The sequence below is a fragment of the Giraffa tippelskirchi genome, chromosome 14 (genome assembly GCF_054371585.1).
Source record: "Giraffa tippelskirchi isolate mGirTip1 chromosome 14, T2T-mGirTip1v1.2.pri, whole genome shotgun sequence".
Lineage (NCBI taxonomy): Eukaryota > Metazoa > Chordata > Mammalia > Artiodactyla > Giraffidae > Giraffa > Giraffa tippelskirchi.
The window spans coordinates 21,097,621-21,110,225 of NC_137288.1; the positions used below are offsets into that span (position 1 = coordinate 21,097,621).

At 35.6% G+C, this 12,605-nt stretch overlaps 2 long non-coding RNA genes across 2 annotated transcripts in view; one reads left to right on the forward strand and one right to left on the reverse strand.

Annotated features, from left to right (window-relative positions):
- Window positions 1–12,605, reverse strand: part of LOC145534653 (uncharacterized) — a 442,985-nt gene that overhangs the window by 64,757 nt on the left and 365,623 nt on the right. The gene's annotated exons all lie outside the window — the stretch shown is intronic.
- The window catches only part of LOC145534650 (uncharacterized), an 85,198-nt gene that overhangs the window by 56,851 nt on the left and 15,742 nt on the right, over window positions 1–12,605 (forward strand). The window lies entirely within an intron of this gene.

Below are 12,605 nucleotides of genomic sequence, written 5' to 3' on the forward strand. Positions count from 1 at the left end.
GCGTAAAAGAAAAAGCGAAAATAGGATATATGATGAAGGGGTTCATTTTAAACCACGGATTCCTTAATTCATTCAGATCTTTAGAACTGATTTGCTTGATCAGCCAACCACTGTCAACAAGCAGGAAAATCTGAGCTTCTGCTGTAGGAATATTGAACATACACATTAGCAGGAATATTTTAAAGGAGAAAGAAAATTCAATGTCAAGGAAGCTTTAAATGTTAACTATGCCTTTTTGCTTCAGACTTTTATAACAGAATATGAATGGAATTTTATTTCAGTAAAACTCAAGATTTCTTGTTTAATTTATCATCAAGTGCAATGTTGAAACAGTGAATTCCTAACAATTAGGGGTAGATGTCTCTTTGAAATGTTTCCTTCCTTTGCAATCTGAAAAGTGATTTGTATTTGTATATTTTTTTTTAACTACAAATTTTTTCATTGGAGTATGACTGCTTTGGGGCTCCTCTGGTGGCTCAGAGGATAAAGAATCTGACTTTAATGCAGGAGACCTGGGTTCAATCCCTGGGTTGGGAAAATCCCCTGGAGAAGGGAATGGTTACCTACTCAAGTATTCTTGCCTAGAGAATTCTATGGACAGAGGAGCCTGGCAGGCTACAGTCCACACGGTCACAAAGAATCAGACATGACTGAGTGACTGATGCACAGACACCATGATTGCTTAATAATATTGTGTTAACATCTACTGTACAACAAAGTGAATCAGCTGTATATATACATATATCCCCTCCTTCTTAAGCCTTCCTCCCATAACTACAATGTTTCTATTCTACCTCCTGTTTGGATTAATTGAAAAGATGAAGAGTAAAATAAGGGAAATTTAAAATCCAAAAAAAGTAGAAAAATATTCCAAAGAGTTCGACAAAAAGCCTGACAGTCTATGGCCCAAGGGGTCGCAAAGAGTTGGATGCAACTGAGGAACTAACACTTTCATACAGAAATGAAATTTGTTGGTTGATAATATTAAAACATCCCTTCATTCCCGTGTATCTTCTTCATGAATCTGATTCCATCTAATCTTATGAAAGAGACTGCCTCCATAGAGACTAAATTAATACTGTAGAATTATATAAAGAGTACCAAGAGCCATTGAATGTTGAGGTAGAAAGAGGCTACATAGCAGAGGGAAAAAGGAAAAAATTATATATTTATTTTAATTTCCCATTAAACGGGTCAACAACTTTACCCAGAATAAATCAATTTCATGCTTTTAATCAACAGTATTAAATACAAAATGGCTTGGCTTACTTGAAGAAGCTGTATTTTAGGTCTTTTATAATTTCATATGAAAATAATCTCAATAACCCCAATTCAGTATGTGTGTTTTTGTGTACTATGTAAGCTGGGTACTGTGAAAATAATCCAAAGATCTAATTTTATACCTAGTGTTATAAAAGTAAATATTCTATGTATCACTACTCATCTATCATGTGCTCATACAGGCACCCATCAATATTTATGCCAAGTCATATTTACATTTATTAAAATGTCACTATAAAATTCTTTATGTGCATTGTTAAAGTAGCGTGTGAGTATGTTTTAAGTCAAGACATCTAAAGAAAAGGAAAGTAGTTCTGAGTTGAAAGTTATCTATAATCCTGAATTTCAAGTATATTTAAAAAACATACTAGAAAAGGTTCTTACAATTTATATGCAGCTGTCGAGAGAGAAGAGAAACTTTCAGTTATGTATTTTCACATTACTTATCTACCAATCTAACAGGTAGAAATATCATTTTACAAAATTAAAGGTCATCTGAGATGTGGGTTCTATCCCTGGGTTGAGAAGACCACTTGGGGAAGAGAATGGCTACCTACACTAGTATTCTTGCCTGGAGAATCCCATGGACAGAGGAGCCTGGCAGGCTACAGTCCATGGGGTCACAAAGTCAGACATGAATGAACAGGAGCACTATCTACCAACATAAATGGTAGAAATCCCATTTTACCAAAATTAAGGTTCCACCTGCTTTTTGGCTATGATTCATTTACTTGTGAAAGATTAATGTCCCTCTGAAAACATGTAAGTAGGAATCCTACTCAAACTCTTATAGAAAATTGCAGAGGAAGGTAAACTTACAAACTCATTCTATGAGGCCACCATCACCCTAATACCAAAACTAGACAAAGATGCCACAAAAAAAGAAAACTACAGGCCAATATCACTGATGAACATAGATGCAAAAATGCTTAACAAAGTTCTAGCAAACAGAATCCAAAAACATATTAAAAAGATCATACATCATGACCAAATGGGCTTTATCACAGGGATACAAGGATTCTTCAATATTTGCAAATCAGTCAATGTGATACACCACATTAACAAATTAAAAGATAAAAACCATATGATTATCTCAATAGATGCAGAGAAAGCCTTTGACAAAATTCAACATCCATTTATGATAAAAACCCTCCAGAAAGCAGGCATAGAAGGAACATACCTCAACATAATAAAAACCGTATATAATAAACCCACAGCAAACATTATCCTCAATGGTGAAAAATTGAAAGCATTTCCCCTAAAGTCAGGAACAAGACAAGGGTGCCCACTCACACCACTACTATTCAACATACTTTTGGAAGTTTTGGCTGCAGCAATCAGTGCAGAAAAAGAAATAAAAGGAATCCAGATTGGAAAAGAAGAAGTAAAACTCTGACTGTTTGCAGATGACATGATCCTCTACACAGAAAACTCTAAAGACTCTACCAGAAAATTACTAGAGCTAATTAATGAATACAGTAAAGTTGCAGGATATTAAATTAACACACAGAAATCCCTAGCATTCCTATACACTAACAATGAGAAAACAGAAAGAGAAATTAAGGAAACAATTCTGTTCACCATTGCAACGAAAAGAATAAAATACTTAGGAATAAATCTACCTAAAGAAACAAAAGACCTATAGATAGAAAACTATAAAACACTGATGAAGGAAATCAAAGAGGACACAAATAGATGGAGAAATATACCATGTTCATGGATAGGAAGAATCAATATAGTGAAAATGAGTATATTATCCCAAGCAATCTATAGATTCAATGCAATTCCTTTCAAGCTACCAATGGTATTTTTCAGAGAACTAGAACAAAGAATTTCACAATTTGTATGGAATTACAAAAAAACCTCAAATAGCCAAAGCAATCTTGAGAAAGAAGAATGGAACTGGAGGAATCAACCTGCCTGACTTCAGGCTATACTACAAAGCTACTGTCATCAAGACAGTATGGTACTGGCACAAAGACAGAAACATAGATCAATGGAACAAAATAGAAAGCCCAGAGATAAATCCACATACCTATGGACACTTTATCTTTGACAACGGAGGCAAGAATATACAATGGAGAAAAGACAATCTCTTTAACAAGTGGTGCTGGGAAAACTGGTTAACCACTTGTAAAAAATGAAACTAGAACACTAACATCATACACAAAAATAAACTCAAAATGTAAGACCTAATGTAAGATCTAAATGTAAGACCAGAAACCATAAAACTAGAGGAAAACATAGGCAAAACACTCTCTGACATATATCACAGCAGGATCCTCTATGACCCACCTCCCAGAGTAATGGAAATAAAAGCAAAAATAAACAAATGGGACCTAATTAAACTTGAAGGCTTTTCACAACGAAGGAAACTGTAAGCAAGCTGAGAAAAACAGCCTTCAGAATGAGAGAAAATAATAGCAAATGAAATAACTGACAAATAATCAATCTCAAAAATATACAAGCAACTCCTGTAGCTCAATTCCAGAAAAATAAACGACCCAATCAAAAAAACGGGCCAAAGAACTAAACAGACATTTCTCCAAAGAAGACATACTAATGGCTAACAAACAGATGAAAAGATGCTCAACATTTCTTATTATCAGGGAAATGCAAATCAAAACCACAATGAGGTACCATTTCACACCAGTCAGAATGGCTGCTATCCAAAAGTCTACAAGCAATAAATGCTGGAGAGGGTGTGGAGAAAAGGGAACCCTCTTACATTGTTGGAGGGAATGCAAACTAGTACAGCCACTATGGAGAACAGTGTGGAGATTCCTTAAAAAGCTGGAAATACAACTGCCATACGAGCCAGCAATCCCACTGCTGGGCATACACACTGAGGAAACCAGAACTGAAAGAGACACGTGTACCCCAATGTTCATCACAGCACTGTTTACAATAGCCAGGGCATGGAAGCAACCTAGATGTCCATCAGCAGATGAATGGATAAGGAAGCTGTGGTACATATACACAATGGAATATTACTCAACTATTAAAAATAATGCATTTGAATCAGTTCTAATGTGGTGGATGAAACTGGAGCCTCTTATACAGAGCGAAGTAAGTCAGAAAGAAAAACACCAATACAGTATATTAACACATATATACAGAATTTAGAAAGATGGTAACGATGACCCTATATGCGAGACAGCAAAAGAGACACAGATGTGAAGAACAGACTGTTGGACTCTGTGGGAGAAGGTGAGGGTGGGATGATTTGAGAGAATAGCATTGAAAGTTGTATATTATCATATGTGAAATAGATCGCCAGTCTAGGTTCGATGCATGAGGCAGGGTGCTCAGGGCTGGTGCACTGGGATGACCCTGAGAGATGGGATGGGGAGGGAGGTTGGAGGGAGGGTCAGGATGGGTAACACATATACAACCATGGTTGATTCATGTGAATGTATGGCAAAACCACCACAATATTGTAAAGTAATTAGCCTACAATTAAAATTTTAAAAAATATATAAAAAGGGCAAAGATTAAAAAAAAAAGAAAGAAAGAAAATTTCCCATAAAAGGATCAAATGAAGAAAAAAAATGTATTGGAATATATCCAAAAGCTATTTAGTTCACCAGGACTTGAGATATCTCATGACATGACATATGTTAGTCACTCAGTACTGTCTGACTCTTTGGAACCCCAAGTATTGTAGCCCGCCAGGCTCCTCTGTCCATGGAATTCTCCAGGCAAGCATACTAGAGTGGGTTGCCATTCCCTTCTCCAGGGGATCTTCCCAACCCAGGGATCAACCTGAATCTCCTGCGTTGCAGGCAGATTCCTTACCATCTGAGCCATCAGATATCTTAATCCTAGAGAAATCTTGACAGAAAAGGAGTGATACTTTTCTAGAGAAACATAAGCTCTTTTAGAATCTCTACTGTTTTTCACACAAAATAGTTGGCTTGCATTAAAAAACAAGGCAGGCCAGTATAGACCAAAAGAGGTAAAACAAGAGAAAAAATTACATTAGAAAGTGATCCCTGAGGACCTAGATATTGGCTTTGTTATCAAAGTTCTTTAAGTACCAGGGTTATTATCTTTACTAAGAATGAAAAATTAGTGAAAAGGCAGGCAGGTCAAGAGAAAATAACCAAAAGGAAACACTCAATGGTGAAAAAGGATACAAATAACACATGTAAAAACTCAACTACTCCTGAGCAGTATGAATATGAAGAAATCTACACTAAGTATATTACAGTATAATTGCTGGAAAAAAAAATACAAAAGGAAATTCTTGACGCAGTCTCAAAATTTGCTATCAGCAACAGAGCCCTTCAAAGAAACAAATCAGCTGTCAACTGGCGGACTTACAGGGACTTCTATGAGGGGTTACCGAGAAGAAACGCAAGATAAAAAAAGTCTTTAGAAAAGGAAACTTGCATGCAAATAGTCCATTCACATGATACGCATATTTGTCTATGGAGGGCAACAGAGAAAACATGGAAAAATCCATCCTCGTGAACACAGGAGATAGATGAGCATTGCTTTTCTATGTAGTATAGATGAAAAACAAAGAGGGCAGAGCGAAAAACAAACATAATCATACAAGGGCGAGGGGAATGCATTTGCAGACAAAAAACATACTTGATAGATTATTCTGTGTAAAATTTTATATAAGTGTCCCTGCATGAATACATTAAATAGCCAAGTAATATCTTCTAAGTCTGGAATTTATCTACTGTAAGGAGTTAGGTAGGATTTTTTTTTTCCTGAATAATACCATATTGTGCCATGTTGTTCAGCCGCTGAGTCGTGTCCAACTCTTTACAAACCCGTGGAATATAGCCCGCCAGGCTCCTCTGTCCATGGGATTTTCCAGGCAAGGATACTGGAGTGGGTTGCCATTTCCCTTCTCCAGGGGATTTTTCTGATCCAGGAATTTAATCCATGTTCTCTGCATTGTTGGTTAAATAATCTTCTTTCCCCTGTCATTTCAAGTAATACCTTGAAATCTTTTAAGCATTTATGTCTAAATATTTGTCTTAAATTCTGAGAAAATAGATAAATGACCGTCAAGTAATCTGAAATTTTTATTGTTACTACATCTAGGAAAAATTTTTATCAACATATGTAATTACAAATACTCTAAGGTGTTTGGGGTTTTATTCATACAGTGTTAACTTTGTTACAAAAAAAGAAACCATTTCTCCCTCTCTTAGCATTTTATGTAAGTTAATTTGGGGATGAAAATTGCTGACAATTTGAATGTATCTTCCTCTTAAAATGTTTACCCTGGGTATTTGTTTCATAAATTTCATGATGTATATGATAATTCCTTGCTTACAGTCTATTTTTAATAACTTCTGTGTTGATAAGTTAAAATATTTTCAAAGAAAAATAGTTTTTTTATCCTGATTTATATATGCATATATATATATATATATATTTGGATAAAATATTTACTATTTTAAATTTGGGCTTCCCTGGTGGCTCAGATGGTAAAGAAGCCACCTGTAATGCAGGAGATCTGAGTTCCATCCCTGTGTCAGGAAGATCCCCTGGGGAAGGGAATAACTACCCACTTCAGTATTCTTGCCTGGAGAATCCCACAGACAGAGGAGCCTGGTGGGCTACAGTCCATGGGTCACAGAGTTGGACACGACTGAGTGACTAAGCACATTTTAAATTTCCTAGGTACCTGTTGCTGTTTTCCCATTATTTGCCTTGTGATTTCAAAATAGCCAATTTTTAAACAATTTACTACACATTATTACTTCTATTAATTGTGCCCTGAGATAAGATAGGTAAAGACTTACTCTCATAATATGCCTCCCTATTTCTCCTGTAGTTTAGACAGAGAGAAAGAATATGTAGAGAGGGAGAATATATATTCAGAACAATAAAACAATTCTGAATTGTGGAACAATGCACTAGTTTTGGTCTGTGAATTTTCAAAACTCTTATACAGACTTACTGGCAATTTTCAGTGTGTAAATTAAAACAAGAATTTATAGGCATTAGGTCTGTATCCTGTTAAGAGAAACTAAATCGTACTGATTCACTTCCTAGTTGTGAAAACATCTGGAATTCAATTCAGTTTAGTTCTCCAATATATTTAAAGACATGAATTCAATGGCATCTAAATTGTATTTCTATTTCTAATCTACTTTGATTCCAAAATTATCTGTAGATAATAGCATTCAAGACTCTCATAGTACCAGTATTCTTCACAAAGAAAGCCATCAAGAAATGTGTGATCATGTATTTTTGCCTTTGTGCTGAAACATATGTAATAAACCATCCAATAAATGTCAAGGAATACCAATTTACAACTATGTATTTTGAAATTGGAGGAAATAGATGAAACATAAAAATATAAAGGAAGAAACCATTATATAGAGACAAAAATGTGTAATTGAGTTTGTTCAGCAATGGGGGAAGGGATACCATCCATTTAGACTCTCACTTTCTTCCCAACACCATCTAATTACTGTAATTGACTCAAAGTTATTAGTTTTCTCCTTTTGATTTAAGGTGTGTTCTTCTTATTACTGAGTGGATTTTAATATATCTACTAAATACTAATGTTTCCTTCTCTACCTGATAACATTCCCAAGTTAATTCAAAAATGACTACTGAGATTTTATTGGATTTCTGCTAAATTATTTTCCTTTTCATAATTGCATTGTTTTGTCTGTCATATCTTGAATTTCTCCTGAGAATGTAACTTCATATCCTCCTGCATTTTGATATTTTCTCATTTCTGGCAGACTGTTGATGGATACATATAGAGAGAATACAGATAGATATTCTTGCTCTGTCCTAAATAAGATCTATCAGTAAATTGATTACATTCACAATTGAGGTTTCTTTTAAAAGGATTCTGTAAATTACTAATTTAAACAATGTAATCTTTAGAGACAATTCTATTTTATGAAAATACATATTTAGTTTGACTATCATATAAAAAGAAACATATTGGCAAAATTCAGCAAGTCACAGATAATGACTCACTCACTGTGAACATTATGCATCTATTTGGGTGTTACTCTTATTGCTAGGAATCATTTGCTTTCAGGTCTGTTTTTACCCACCTTCTGGCACCTCACCTGGCACATCTATAATAAATAGTAGAATTGATAAATCAAGGAAGTATTCAATTAAGCAAAGTATTTTTATACTGTTATTTAATAAATTATGTTTCATTACAAATTGTGATTGTTGATAGTGTGGTAAAACTCTTCTTTGAATTACCAATCTGTTTGCGGTTACACACACACACAGGAAAAAAAATAATGCTAGAATCTATGTACGTCCCAGCAACCATACAAATCATAATTGCTATGGCGGATTAGAAAGCGAGATATTCATGTGACTGTGGGTGTCAGGGAAGGACTCAGAGAACGGGAAGGACTGAGCTGAGGGTTGGGGACTGGTCTCACATAGAAAAAGGGGGAGGCTAATGAAGACTAGTGTTGGCCACTAAAGCATCCTTGGGATATTTTAAACTTACTTTGGGGCAATAATGAATGCACTGATGTTAATAGATAAGAAAGATGTCTGAAATACAGGAGGCAATTTAACATGAGTTCTGCATACTGAGCAAAGACAGTTGAACTTCAAATTGTGGTTAATAACGCAATCATTTGATATTACTGGGTTGTGAGGGAATGTGTGTTCTATCAAACTCGTAGAAACTCGATTCTATCAATATAATGTAGAAGGATTTGTGAAGAGAACGAAGAACAAGGAGACCACCAATTAGGAAGCTAATTCAGTATCAAAAAGTCATGTAAACTCTACAAAGGAAGGAAAAGTTTCACGTTCATGCTCATATCCTCAGAACCAATAAAACTTTTTGATACTTAAACACATATATGTTGAATGAACATACTGTATGTTCAAAAAGATGAATTTTGTATTTTACTTGTGTTACTAATTACATGAACATTGGCAAGTTATTAATGTGTGTTTGGACTTTTAGTCAATATACAAAATGGTCTAATATAGGTAGTAAAGTGTCATATAATTTTAGTAATCCTTTTCATTATTATCATTTCCACCCAAGTGAAGACCTGGCTCCCTGACACACCTGTGATGGTAGTTAGACCATCTCAGGTAACATGTTCAGGAGAAAGATAAATACGTTTGATTGCTGTACGAGAATATACATCAGATGTGCTATGAAGATGGAAATGCAGATTGGAAAACAATTTTCATAAAGCCAGAGGTAGAAAATAAGAGAGTGACTGACATTTCCATTTCTGAGAAGTGTCAATAACCCAAGAAAACTTAGCACTTTCTAGTTCTTTGAATTCCAAGACCTCTTGTTAGTAGTTTAGTATGGTAGTTTAGTTTTCCTGAGTTGGTGTCCCAAGTGAAGAAAATTAATTTTGTTAAATTAGTCCCCTGGTAATGAATTATTGGAAAATGGCCTCTAGAATAGTTGATTAATGAATAACCTGTTTTAATTATCCCAGCATAATTTAAGTCAATTGAAGTAAGAGATTTTTGTGAAACACGCAGGCTATTTTTTATTTTTTCCTGCAGAATTATTGGTACACTGACTAAATAGGAAAAGATAGAAATTTATTTTGTTCCTCTTTTAATCTGACCCTTTTTGCTTTATAGAAGAAAATACTTAGATCTGACCTTTCTTCCACCAATGGGATATGGTTGGTAATAAATGTATTGTAAATGGATCCCTTTCCAGTCAAGACTCAACTGCTGCTACCTAAACATTTTTGGTCAATTGATTTGTTTTTATTTTGTTGAAAATATCATCTGAATCAGTTACCAGGGTGACTCAGCACCCCACCCAGTACCCTTACAATCTCTTTCTGCATATCTGATCATCACACCAAGACTGTGTGTTTTTCTTTTTTTTTTTTTGGTCCCTGACCCCTGGAAGCCCTTAGAGCAGAACAGAAATGAGCAGCTGAGTCATTTTTCTTTAATCAATTAATCTAATTTGCCTTGCTGCATATTTGACAGTACTAATCATATTATTGAATATTACAGAGGCATCTTAAAATAGTGTATATTTTAAACCCCCAAATATTTAGTACCTGAACACTGCCAGTTCTATGTTCCTTTTTAAAAGAAAGTATGAGTACCCTCCCCTGGAGCAGGAACCCACTCCAGTATTCTTGCCAGGAGGATCCCATGGACAGAGGAGCCTGGCAGGCTGCAGTCCACGGGGTGGCAGAGTCGGACACGACTGAGCAACTAACACACACACAGGTACTCCATCTGTACAAGACTTTCCCTGTGACAGTTCAAATTATGATTTTTTTCCACCTTATGCCAGCAGTGCAAAAAGGAAACACATTCACTAGAAACCTTATTTTGAATTTGGATCTTTTCCGGTGCTAGCAATATGCTATAAGACACTCTCATAAAGCTGGCCAGAGCAGTGAGTCCTAGCTCCCAGTCAGCCATGAGATCACAAGGGTAAACAACCAGTACACTTACAATCATTCTGCTTTTCACTTTCAGTACAGTACTCAGTAAATTACATGAGCTATTCAACACTACTATTAAAAAAGTTTTGTTTTAGATGACTTTGCCCAAATGTAGGCTAATGTATGTGTTCTGAGTATATTTACTGTAAGTTTGGCTAAAGTATGATGTTCAGTATTAAACACATTTTCAGCATCTGACATTTTCAACTTACAATGAGTTTATCAAGATGTAACCCCGTTGTAAGTCCAGGAAGATCTGTAAAGAGAAAAATAACTTAAAACACGAGAAGACTATTGCTATGGCATTCCTTTTCATCTGAGTCAAAATGTTTGGGAAAAGCATAGCAGTTTAAACATATCTGTTCTGTGACTAATATCAGCGTAGTACTGTTTCTCTTTAAAAAGGTGCTGGTTCCACAGAGGTGAGTTCAGTAAATTCTCCATGAGCTCATCCCTGAGCCGTGTGTGTTTCTCATTGTCTCCATGAGCCAGTGTGTTTCTGCAGAAGCGCCAGATACAGCAGAGCCCTTCTTTAGGACACAGGTGACTAGGGGCCACTGTTCAACATCAGCCACATTCTGGGGCTAGCGCCCAATGAATTTGAAGAACCAGGATTTTAGGCTCTTTCGTAACATTTAAATACTTTCTATGCTCCTGGCTCATGACACAAAATGATGTGAAGTACTTTCACTTGATCCTCTGAATGATGAAAGAGTCTCTGGTTTTCCTGAGACTTTAGGTGAGATCTAAGAATGTTTACGAAGATGTGCCTTGTAAATAAATCAGTTCTTTCTACATCATAAGCTCTTTAGACAGGTGGTCATTTAGAATTCAGTATTTCACTGGGAACAGGAAAGACGAGGGAAAGGATAAAATAACATGTTACTGCATATCTTAAACCACAGGGCATGCACTGTAAAAGCAGTCAGGTATGTATATATCTCCACTGAATGGAGAAATATACATATCGCTTTTGTATGCACAGTTGGAAATTATGAATTAACTCACATTTGAAATATGCAAATTAAAACTCATCTATGTAATCTAGAAAATGTGTTATTATGTTTTTATTGTAATTTTTTTCTAATCATAGAAAATGTTTCAGGATGAAGCATACAGATAATTTGAGATATTAAAACAAATAAAATTAACATTCACAAATGATCCAGTTTAGCATGAATTCTTAATTTGGGGGAAAACGGCATGTGTATGTGTTTGTATGTATGTGTGTATAATCTCATCAAAAATATACTATCATTTAATTTTCAAATTTTAGAGAGGTAATATTCTTATGACATTTAATTTCTTAAGACTTTTTTTTGGAGCAGTTTTAGGTCCACGGCACAATTGAGAGGAAGGTACCTGGGTTTGATCCCTGGGTCAGGGAGATCCCAGAGAGAAGGGAATGGCAACCCACTGGAATGGCAAACCACTTCAGTATTCTTGTCTTGAGAACCCCATGAACAGTATGAAAAGGCAAAAAGATAGGACACTGAAAGATAAACTCCCCAGGTCGGTAGGTGCCCAATATGCTACAGGAGATCAGTGGAGAAATAACTCCAGAAAGAAGGAAGGGATAAAGCCAAAGCAAAACAATACCCAGTTGTGGATGGGACTGATGATAGAAGCAAGGTTCGATGCTGTAAAGAGCAATATTGCATAGGAACCTGCAATGTTAGGCCCATGAATCAGGGCAAATTGGAAGTGGTCAAACAGGAGATGACAAGAGTGAACATCAGCATTCTAGGAATCAGTGAACTAAGTGGACTGGAATTGGTGAATGTAACTCAGATGACCATTATATCTACTACTGTGGGCAGGAATCCCTGAGAAGAAATGGAGTAGCCGTCATAGTCAACAAACGAGTCTGAAATGCAGTACTTGGATGCAATCTCAAAAACAACA